Source organism: Pseudochaenichthys georgianus, chromosome 6 (genome assembly GCF_902827115.2).
Source record: "Pseudochaenichthys georgianus chromosome 6, fPseGeo1.2, whole genome shotgun sequence".
Classification (NCBI taxonomy): domain Eukaryota; kingdom Metazoa; phylum Chordata; class Actinopteri; order Perciformes; family Channichthyidae; genus Pseudochaenichthys; species Pseudochaenichthys georgianus.
In genome coordinates, this window is record NC_047508.1 from 45,474,567 (window position 1) to 45,485,723 (window position 11,157).

Consider the following 11,157-nt stretch of genomic DNA (forward strand, 5'->3'; position numbering starts at 1 on the left):
TTGGAAATATATATATGTTTATAAATGGAGCAGTGCTACTCAACTCATTTGCTTACAAGGGATAGTCCTGGGATTTTGTTGGGGGAGGGGAGAGAGGTGACACCCTCTTCATCCCACCTGTGAGGCAGCCCAGTTTTCCCACTGACTTGTTGGTGCTGGTTAATCATTCCTCTCCCCTCCCTCACTCAGACTCTAGCAAACCTCCTCATTTGGAAAGGAGCTCCTCGTGTTGTCAGACATGTTGAGGATTATCCCCTTTTTGTTCCTCGTGCTTTGCGGTCCGGTTCTCGGTGGGCCGCAGACAAACTTCCACGGAAACATGACGGACCAGGAGCTGTTCTGGGGAACCGACCAGTACGACTTCTCCGTGGTGGTTCCTGCCGCCGGCCTCGAGTGTTTCTGGCACTTTGCTCACAGAGGAGAGAGGTTCTACCTGAGCTTCATGGTGAGGCCTCGACACGAGAGGAATGTTTCAACGTTTAGTTTGACTTGTAACGCTTCTGAAAGTGAGGTTTTTAAATCGTGAGTATTTCTCGAAAAGCTTTTGGCAGTTGGGACGTTTTATTTTAACCCATACTCAAAGTTAGCTGGTGTTTCATCACAGCTGTCAGTTACTAACTTTCACAAAAAGCAAAACACAATACATCTTCAGACTGGCTTTTTATTCTTGTTTTAGAGGTGAAATACACAAATATGACTCTTAAAACATAGGGAAGCTTTAAATGGAGAGGTTATAGGGTAAGTAAATCCAATGAGTTTGGGAGCACACACATTTTATGTGAGATATTTATGGTCAAAGTGGACATTTTAACCTGAATACATTTACAAAATGTATGTTTTTTTTAATCATGTTTCATGGCACGTCTCTGCTTTAAATGTGTATATATATATTCGTGAAATCTTGAACACATGGTAGCTATAGATGTCAGGGCTCAGGGGGGAAATACAATCAAAATTATTATTTTTTTAAAAGAACTCAAACATGATGTGTTCAATATTACGACGGTACTCTTTTTGAAAATAATACATAAAAAGGTCGAAATTGTGCATCAGTTTTTGAGCAAATCATATTATGAGCGACATATGTGCAAACTTTACATTTTATACCAAATATATGCACAAAGGTGTAATTTTATAACGAATATTTGTGCAAATATGACATCTTATACCTAAAATATGTGCAAAGTTTACATCTTATACCCAATATATGTGCAAAGTATGTGTTTCATCACATTTCCGCCAAATATTGCTATGTAAATGATATCTTCGTTATTGTTTTTATGTATCTTGTCTCGCTCTATAAATCACTTCGGGCTGCATCTTGCTTGAAATGCGGTGTATAAAGTTATTATTATTGTTGTTATTGTCTGTGTGCAGGTGCAGTGGGTGACGGGCGTCGGCCATGACAGGCACCTGTCCGTCACTGTGAACGCTCCCAGCAGCCTCATCATGGCCACTGTTGATGATGCAAAGGGTCAGATCAACTTTGAGACTGAGGAAACGGGTAGACACACAATAATGTTGATGCATTTCATAACACACACACACACCGTGTTATTTTTATCAATTAATAGTGAAATTAGATGTTTCAGCATCATTTTCAGAGGTTGATACGACAAGCAAAAGCATATTAAAATACATATTTTACATTATATTAATTTAATATGTTATTCCTTGCACACTTGCATAATATCCAGCTTTTAAAAAATGTTTACTGTATTTTGGCATTTATTAGACAGATAGTCTACAGATTTATATCTTTCACTCTCAACCTTTCTGTGTTATATTTTACGTTTGTTTATTTTCTACTTTTTTTGTTTCAAATGATGTGCAATGCCCTTTTTAACATGCTGCTGTGACAGAGAAACACTGTCCCAATTTGGTATCAAGTATAATATAGGATTTAGTTTATTTACTTTATTAAGTATAACTTCAAGGTTTATTTGAGTATGTCCATTTTCTGCTTCCTATTCTTCCACTTCAATACTTTTTTGAGACAGATTTGTTTCTTTTTACTCCACTACATATGTAGAGAGCTTTAGTTAATCTGCAGAACAAATCCATGTTTATGTTTTTTATGGATTAAGAAATAACCTTATTGATTGTTTTTGTTAAAAAGCAGTGTATAGGTAAAGACAGGTTTGTTTATTTACGCATTTAAACAACAAGGCTTCACAATAACATCCAAAAGTTCTTCCAGTTATAATAAAATAATAAACAGATGTTGAAGAGCCATAGAATAGAAATGTAAAAAGGTTAAATTAGAATATGATGGGTATAAAATATAAAAATAAAAGTTGCAGTGCTGTAAGGAATTAATAATTATTTGATTTAATAAAAGGCAGCAGGAAGTATTTTAAAATAAGCTCTTCCTTTACCAGGTGCAGCATTAAGGCTATCACTTTGACTGAAGAATCATTTCAATATTTTATACATAATATATCTTATATAACGTTATGTCTCTACAGGTTTCTATCAGATGTGTTTCAGCAAACTTCCACAACCGCTTCGGCACCATGCAGGTGTTCCTCAGCTTCGGCGTTTACTACGACGGATACAAAGACCCCGACAAGACCAAAGAGGGAAGAGAAGAAGAAGAAAGAGGAGGCCAGCAAAGACCTCAACAACACACTGAGCGTCATAGAGGTACACACACACAGGACACACACACACACACACACCAGGCCCGGCTCCAGGATAAAATGACTGAGGGGGCTGTTTGAAAAATCAGAGGGGGCGATTATTTTTTCACAAAAACTAAAAATACTGGCAATGTAGTGAATTGACACACCAAGCTTTTTTCCTTCTCACTGCTCCACAGTCTCTTTGCTTCTTTATTTTATTCCGGATTGACCCCTCTCATTCTGTTCTTTTCCTCTGATCTTAATAATAGATAGAACAGTATTAGATGGCTGCACTTTGGTTCACAGACTAACATTGATTTCCTCAATTTATAAAAGGACAGGCTCTGTAATTATACCATAACCTTTTACTCCTCTATCCCTTAACTCGTCTCCTGTACAGAATTTACTTACCTCTAGTCAGGATTAAAGAAAATTAATCTGGTTGATTTTTTATTTTCAGGATTGAATGTTCAAACCAAGGCCTAAAACCTGGCATTTCATAAGAAAGTGACTAATATATAACCAAATGTAATATTGGATCAAATACTACACCAAATGGACAGACACAGATTAAAAATACAAATAAAGTCCCCTGCTTTGTCTCTAGAGTCTAACTGCCATGAGAAAAATCCAATCAATGTTCCAAAATCCGTCACTAGATGTCGCTCATTGTACCAATACGGTTGATATAATACATAAAATATTATTATTATAGTAAAAGGGCTCGCTTTGGCAAAAACCTGAACCATACAGGCAGCCCTAAAAAATAACAAGTAACCATCATGTGTGGTGCTATCTGGAGTTGTCGGTTATTTTTTGTTGATGTTAAATTGTTTTCACAGTGCTGTGGAAATGAATTTCCCCCTGGGGACAAATCAAATCAATGTTCCAAAATCCGCACTAGATGTCGCTCATACCATGTACCAATACGGTTGATATAATACAGATTACCACAACAGTGCTGTGGAAATGAATTCCCCGTGGGGACAATACATCTAATCTAATTTAATATTCAATCCCACACTTAGCGATTGAGAACATAAATTCGTAACGTACCTCGTTTAAAGCACTTTGTTGAAATACTATGGATTTAGTTGACAATACTAGCCGAGTTTCTTTTGTCAAATATTTCGCGGGCAGGTACATTGAATTAGTAGTAGTAGAAGAAGAAATAGTAGAAAAAGAAATACGCTAAAGCTACAAACAGGCACAACACTGTTACTCTGTTTTTACTGACAAATAATATTTTATTTCACGGTGGTGACGTGAAGTCATGTGACCGTGCTGTAGTTCCTTTATAGCCCAACATTAGCCGCCATTAGCTTAGCGGTGGTGAGGTGAAGTCATGTGACCGTGCTGTAGTTCCTTTATAGCCCAACATTAGCCACCTTTAGCTTAGCGGTGGTGACGTGAAGTCATGTGACCGTGCTGTAGTTCCTTTATAGCCCAACATTAGCCGCCTTTAGCTTAGCGGTGGTGACGTGAAGTCATGTGACCGTGCTGTAGTTCCTTTATAGCCCAACATTAGCCGCCTTTAGCTTAGCGGTGGTGAAGTGAAGTCATGTGACCTTGCTGTAGTTCCTTTTATAGCCCAACATTAGCCTCCTTTAGCTTAGCGGTGGTGACGTGAAGTCATGTGACCGTGCTGTAGTTCCTTTATAGCCCAACATTAGCCACCTTTAGCTTAGCGGTGGTGATGTGAAGTCATGTGACCGTGCTGTAGTTCCTTTATAGCCCAACATTAGCCGCCTTTAGCTTAGCGGTGGTGACGTGAAGTCATGTGACCGTGCTGTAGTTCCTTTATAGCCCAACATTAGCCGCCTTTAGCTTAGCGGTGGTGACGTGAAGTCATGTGACCGTGCTGTAGTTCCTTTATAGCCCAACATTAGCCTCCTTTAGCTTAGCGGTGGTGACGTGAAGTCATGTGACCGTGCTGTAGTTCCTTTATAGCCCAACATTAGCCACCTTTAGCTTAGCGGTGGTGACGTGAAGTCATGTGACCGTGCTGTAGTTCCTTTATAGCCCAACATTTTTGTAGTTCTAATGACAGCAGCAGTAATACTTGTACTATTTGTTGCAGGGTGCGACTCACAAAGTGGAGAACCACGTCTTCCACATGTTCCGCTACTACAACTTCGGCCGCATGAGGAAGAGCACGGACTTCTTTCTGCTGCTGTCCAACTCGCAGTACGTCACCTGGTGGTCGCTCTTCCTCAGCCTCCTCATCGTCACCTCGGGCTACCTGCAGCTCCTTCCTCAAGAGACTCTTCATCAGCAAGAGCGGCACCAAGGAGAAGCCGCGCTGCTGACAGAGGCACGAAACAACAGATCTGTCATCTAAAAGGTTCTTTTGTATTTAAGATAACTATCAGATAACTGCATCCATAAAAAAAGAGAACCCAGGTCTTAATATATTTACTGTTGTATGTACTGTATGTACTTGTACTTCTTTACAAAGCACGAATAAACTTGATAAAAATACATACGTGAGACGTTTGTGATTTTTTTTTTGTACACATTTTGTTGCCTTCCCTTTGCTTAAAGAGGCCCTATTGTGCTTTTGGGGTTTCCTCTTATAGGTTTGTGTGCATGTAAATCAGAGGTGTCAAACTCAATTTCATCGTGGGCCACATTCGCATAAAGGTTGCACTCAAAGGGCCGGTTGTACCTATATAAATATACAATATATATATATAAAATAATGTATTATATTACATTATTGGCTCTGAATTGGATTATTATCGGATAAGATAATAATGTAGTAATTAACTACGTCTGAAAGCAGAAGTCCAGGCCAAATAATTGCAAGTGTCTTCAGTGCACATGTCACAAAACGAGATGCATTGTGGGACATGTAGTTTATGGGCAACTTGCTTCTTTAAAGTGGCATGTAACTGTATAATAAACGTATTATATTCTTTGCTCATGTTGAAATAATCTTGAATGTAATTAAACCCCTACTCCTATGCTCATAAAAGTATACAGAAAAATATGAAAGTCCGTTGTATGCACTATTTAATTTCTATTCTGTTATTTCTTTCAATATTTGTATTTTATTTAATTGTTTTATGTTCTATATATATTCATGTTGCATTGTGGGAGGAGCCCGGGTTTTGCATTACCATGTCTACACTGTAGCTACTGTGCACACGAGGATAACGTCTTTGAATGTGTCAGAAAGACACCTGAACACAACACAGAGGAATATTAAAGTGGCATTTAAAAACATTTAGCCTTCTTCAAATGTAATTTGACTCTAATAGCAGAATAAGCAGCATGGTAGCAGTGTTATCACATGAATACATGTATGATGTGACAGTAATGGAGATGGACACATTGTGTTTTTAATGGTTTTCTATTGAATGTATTTAGGACCTTACACACGCACACAATTGTGATGTTAACAAGAACCATCAAGCTCCAGATGATATCACAGCAAAAAGGCATATGATTAGTTAAGTTTAGCCTAAATGCGTTGTTACTATTAGTTTGATAACCAACAAGCAGCTGAAATACAGACGTTAGTTTTTAAAGTGACTTTCAGCAGACAGGGATCAGCCAGACAGCCTCAATGAACGATGTGAAACTGCAGAGAGAGGAGTGATCAAACTACTCTTGTTTAGTCTTAAAACATCTCTATTAAACTTTATACTATTAAAAAACACAGTCTAATCTTTGGAAATACTCAGAAATGGTGGCGTTGACAGGAAACCCAGAGCTCGTTGACTCTTGCTAAACTAAATGAAAAGCTTTCAGATGTACTTTAAAACTGAACGCTGTTTTTATCTGTGTTCAACAAGCTCACGCTGCAGACCAGTCGGACTTGTTCAGCCACATGTTTTTATAGGGCGATACATTTAAATGCTGGTTACCATGGTGACAACCGGTTTGTTGGCCCCAGAAAAAGAGATGCACACCAAATGAGAAATAATAAACTGAGCTAGATTAAAGTTATTTACAAATGAAAGGTACACTCAGTATGGAAGTTGGAGTTAGTGACGTCAACGTAAAAAACAAACTACCGACTAAACCCCAATATTAATAACTGATTTTATTGACTTGAAAATTATTGTATAGCTTCCTCTAAGAAAGTAAACTCCGCTCCACGGAGCACCAACGTCTGGACCTCCGACAAGTGAATTTAAAATGAAGGCAGCTCTGATCCATTTTTTGTGTCCAAGTCTATTCACAGTTTCCACAAACAAGTCCATAAAGACTACAGAGCCCATACCGTGTTCCTGTTAGTGTTCACTTCCTGTCCGTAGCCCATACCGTGTTTAAAAAGTCCTTAAACACTACAGAGTAGGGGTGTAACGGTTCACAGAAGTCACGGTTCGGTTCGTACCTCGGTTTGGGGGTCACGGTTCGGTACAACAATAAAAAGCAAAAAAAAGTCCCAAATGCGTAATTCCAGGTTTGTTGTTATTTATGTTTGAACAGTAGTGCAAGTTTCAGTTTAAAAATAAGGAACTCTGACATTTTGAATAATTAACTGTATTAAACAGTTAAAAACAAACCACACACACTCAGATGGCCAGATTATCTATAATGGCTGATGTCAAACAAAAAGGTTTCATCAAGCTGTAAAACTAAAAGGAATGTCTTACATCATAAATAATAAGAAAGTGTTTCAAGAGCGCAAAGTCGTTGAAAAACATATGCCAAAAGCTTCCGTTATTTATTTTGGTCTCTCGGCTTTCATGTCTATTGGCTTCTTAAAAACAGCGGGGATCAGCTGTTGAACTGCTGTTGTCTTTTGCCGGGCTCCGGTGAGTGGCTAATCTGGCTGATGCCTTCTGATATGATTTAGCATGTTTGGCGTGTGTGCCATTAGCATACCGCACCGCTGTAGAACAACGCCGACACACCGTCCTGGTCGGATCCACCACTCGCACACTTCATCGTTATTGTAGTCCACAGGCAACCCGAAATGTTCCCACACAGCTGATTTAAAAGAAGCAGGTGGGTTCTAGCTCCTGTGTGTTATCTGAAATCGCCATACTAACTTTTCTTCTTCTTGTATTTAGTTCGTTTTGTTGTTGTGTTTCTTCTTCTTCTTCATTTGTTGTTTAAGGGCGGCTGGCAAACAGCTTTTAGGCGCAATACCGCCCCCTGGATTATAAATGGTGTAGTGGATGCTGCCCTGAAGGACAGACTTTTTTCCGACTCGTAAAAAAAAAGGCGACTGCATGTGCCGAACCGTGACGGTACGGGACGAATACGGATACCGTTACACCCCTACGTACTAATGTTATAATAGTCAGATTGCTCTGAAGATGAGAGGTGATATTCTATTAATGTTCACGTTCACACAGTCAGTGATTTTTGCCGGCTGTCTTTCCTGCAATGGCAGCTTTTCTGTATTTCCTTTCTCCTGTAATGTGACTTGCTGCTCCGGGGCAGGTTAGCCGCTCAGCATAAGTTACCATGGAGATCTAGCCCGCTAAAAATAGAACCAGCGTCGTAAGACCGGAAAGCCGGAGTTTTCCCTGAAGTTAGCCGGCTAAGCGAAAATCCTGCTTCGTAGTACAGGCCTCTGAAGGAGGCAGCTAAAAGGACTGCAACTTTGCAGAGCTGGATAAAAGGTGCCAGCAGGGCAGCTGCAGGTGAAGCACTGTGATTATGTCAAGCAACTACATACATTGGAGTACACTAATACACAAGATCAGTGCAAAGCCTGTATCTGTGCTGAGTGAAGTTCATATTTTCTGTTGGGGGAGAACCCCAAGCCTCTAGTTCAGGGGGGGGGGGGGGTGGTAGCGGGGAGGGGGTGACGTGACGTGCAACAACATTAACCTTTCTGTTGGTCGCTTGTTAGCAGACCCTTCACGCGATGGCAGAGCGAACAGGTACAGGCAGGGCCCATAATGATAGCCCTATAGTTTAAATCTACAACCCACACATGAACATATGGAAATGAGTTACTATAAAAAAAATAATGTATTTATAAATGTATTTAGGAACCTATCCATGTGATTTTTAGTGGGGGTCGACCTCAAATCCTCTATGGGGGTCCAGGAGCATGCCCCCCGGTAAGATTTTATTTTTTATTTTGGAGTTAAATGCATCAATCTGGTGCATTTTGAGAGGAAAATAAAGAGACTAGATCTATGGAAACACCTATAAAACAGAACTCTATACATTTCAATTACCATAAAATCATGGCCATAACCAACACCATACCATTTCCAATATGAAAACAACACTGAAACTTCATTTATAGTTGTGAGTGTGTCTGTGCTCCTGAATCAGCCTCCCTCCTCTCCCTCCTCTCCCCCTGCTCCTCTTTGAGGCAGCAGCAAAGACTAGTTTTCTCTCAACAAGTTTTAAAAGTGTATCTTGCCTTTTTTCACCCAGTTAACTTTTTATTTATTTATTCATGCATATTTTACTAATCACATTACATTTCATTTAGCTGACGCTTTTATCCAAAGCGACTTATAATGACCGATTACAGGGACATTCTCCCTGGAGTAACTGAGGGCTAAGTGCCTTACTCAAGGGCGCACTAGTGGTGGTGTTCCTCGCTGGATTTGAACTCACAGCCTTCCGATCTTCAGCCCACCTCGCTATCCATTAGACCAATCACTACCCTCTCCAATGGAAATGTGTTTACATAAATGGTGACCACACCGTTTGAGACCCACTGAGAACTTAGACTAAGTTAACTATCTAAACACTCAGAGAGTCCTTTACCTCACCTGAGCTGAGCTTATCCCGAGCTTGAATGACACACAGAGACCAATCAAGAGCTTTGATTTATGATCTGTATGACAGTGGCCATGTCGGCAGGCCACATCATGTGGACAGCCAGTCACCCTGTGTGAGGCAGGCCACTTAACAGGCCAGAAGGAGGCGAGATCAGTGCAAGGGAGCGAGGGATCATTGTCCACAAGTTAATCGATCGCAGATGGCGTCGTGGTCACGGACGAAAAAAAAAAAAAAACTAAATGGATCACGAAATATACTTGGGCGGCCGTTAATATACCTGGGCGGCCCGCCCAAGTATAGTCTATGTATGGGAAACCCTGCATGTACAAAATATGTCATGTGTATTATTGCTACACAAACATTATATTGCAGTTTTAGTGTCGCCAACTCCGTTTCTAACATGCAAAAAGACTGCAAAAATGCTTCTATGATTAATTTTTGTATTTTCGATCTCTCTCTCCCGCCTGCTTGCGAGGGGGCGGGGCAGTTTACACAAACGCAGCTGCTGCTGCAACACACACACACACACAGCGGAGATGGCGGAGAGATCTAAGCGCTCCGAGGTCTGGTTAAACTTTACCCGTCTCGATGCTCGTTGCCTAAAGTGCAATAAGAGTTTAGCATGTGAGGGCGGTAACGTAAGCAATTTGTCAAAACATTTAGCAAAAGTGTTCCACATCCAGACGGAGAAATGCACCGGGTTCGACCGTCTTTCTAGCAGCTCTGTAGCCCCATCCACGAGTAACGTTTCCACGTTGGGTGTTATGTATGCTAGCAGCAACACACGGAGTTAACTACATTATACAAACATGGGTTAATGATTAGAGGAAACTGAGTTATTTAGTTTGTTAGTTTTGTTCACAATTTGTTTAGTTAGTTTACCTTATTTTTTTCTCCAAAAGAACCGATAAAAGTACCGTTTAAAGACCGGACCGATAAGCGGTATCGATAAAAGTAGTAGTACCGTTAAAACCTTATCGATACCCATCCCTAGTCAACAGTTGTCACTTGCAATGAAAGTGTTGTGTTTTATTTTATTAACCTTTTTAAATTAGAATTTTCAAAAGGTCTTATGTTTTTTTTGGGGAGGCCCTTTTTTCAGTTTAGAGCAATAGCCCCTCCAAATGTCCTGTGCACGTCCCTGGTGAAAACTACCCTTGGATGATGGTAAGGTAGACTAAAAGCTTTAGGAATCCAAAGTAAAACATATAAGTACGCTGTATCAAGATTGATGCAAAGTGACATTTGACCTTTTTAGAGAGGTTTAGCAAAAAAAGGTGATTGGAATTGGCCGTTTTTACCATTTCTCTGGAACCCATTGGTCGATTTTGGTGATTAACATCTCTTTCTGATTGTTAGAGCCACTTTTTAAAGTGCGCTAATAAATCAAATGTATTATTATTATTATTATTATTATTATTAGGGTCCGAGCACGGAGCGCTAGGACCCAACGGCGTCGTAGCATGGAGTGCGAGGAACCTATTGTTATTGGTGGTATTAATCTTATTATTCCATTTCGGTATCCTGTTTTTGAGGATGCTACAAAAGTTGTATAATTTTGCACGGATTCCAGGATCGGTGAAAAATCAATATTCTGGAATCAATGTGTTCAAATTGTCCAACATGCTCTCTAGCGCCACCTATGGCCATTTCCATTTTTGGAAAGATGTACAAAGTCGCACCGTAACTCCGAATGACCTGACATTTTGCACACTTATTCGGGTGGACCTGCTCTACATATAATCTCATTGGACCCCTAATCTCCGCCTACTTTATTTTTTTAATTACCATAATTTTAAAAACAGTTAAATATTCACTTAAA

General features: G+C 39.9%; 1 pseudogene; it reads left to right on the forward strand.

Moving 5' to 3' along the window:
* Positions 1–190: 190 nt before the first annotated feature.
* On the forward strand, positions 191–5,072 carry LOC117447580 (transmembrane emp24 domain-containing protein 6-like; annotated as a pseudogene).
* Positions 5,073–11,157: the final 6,085 nt, after the last annotated feature.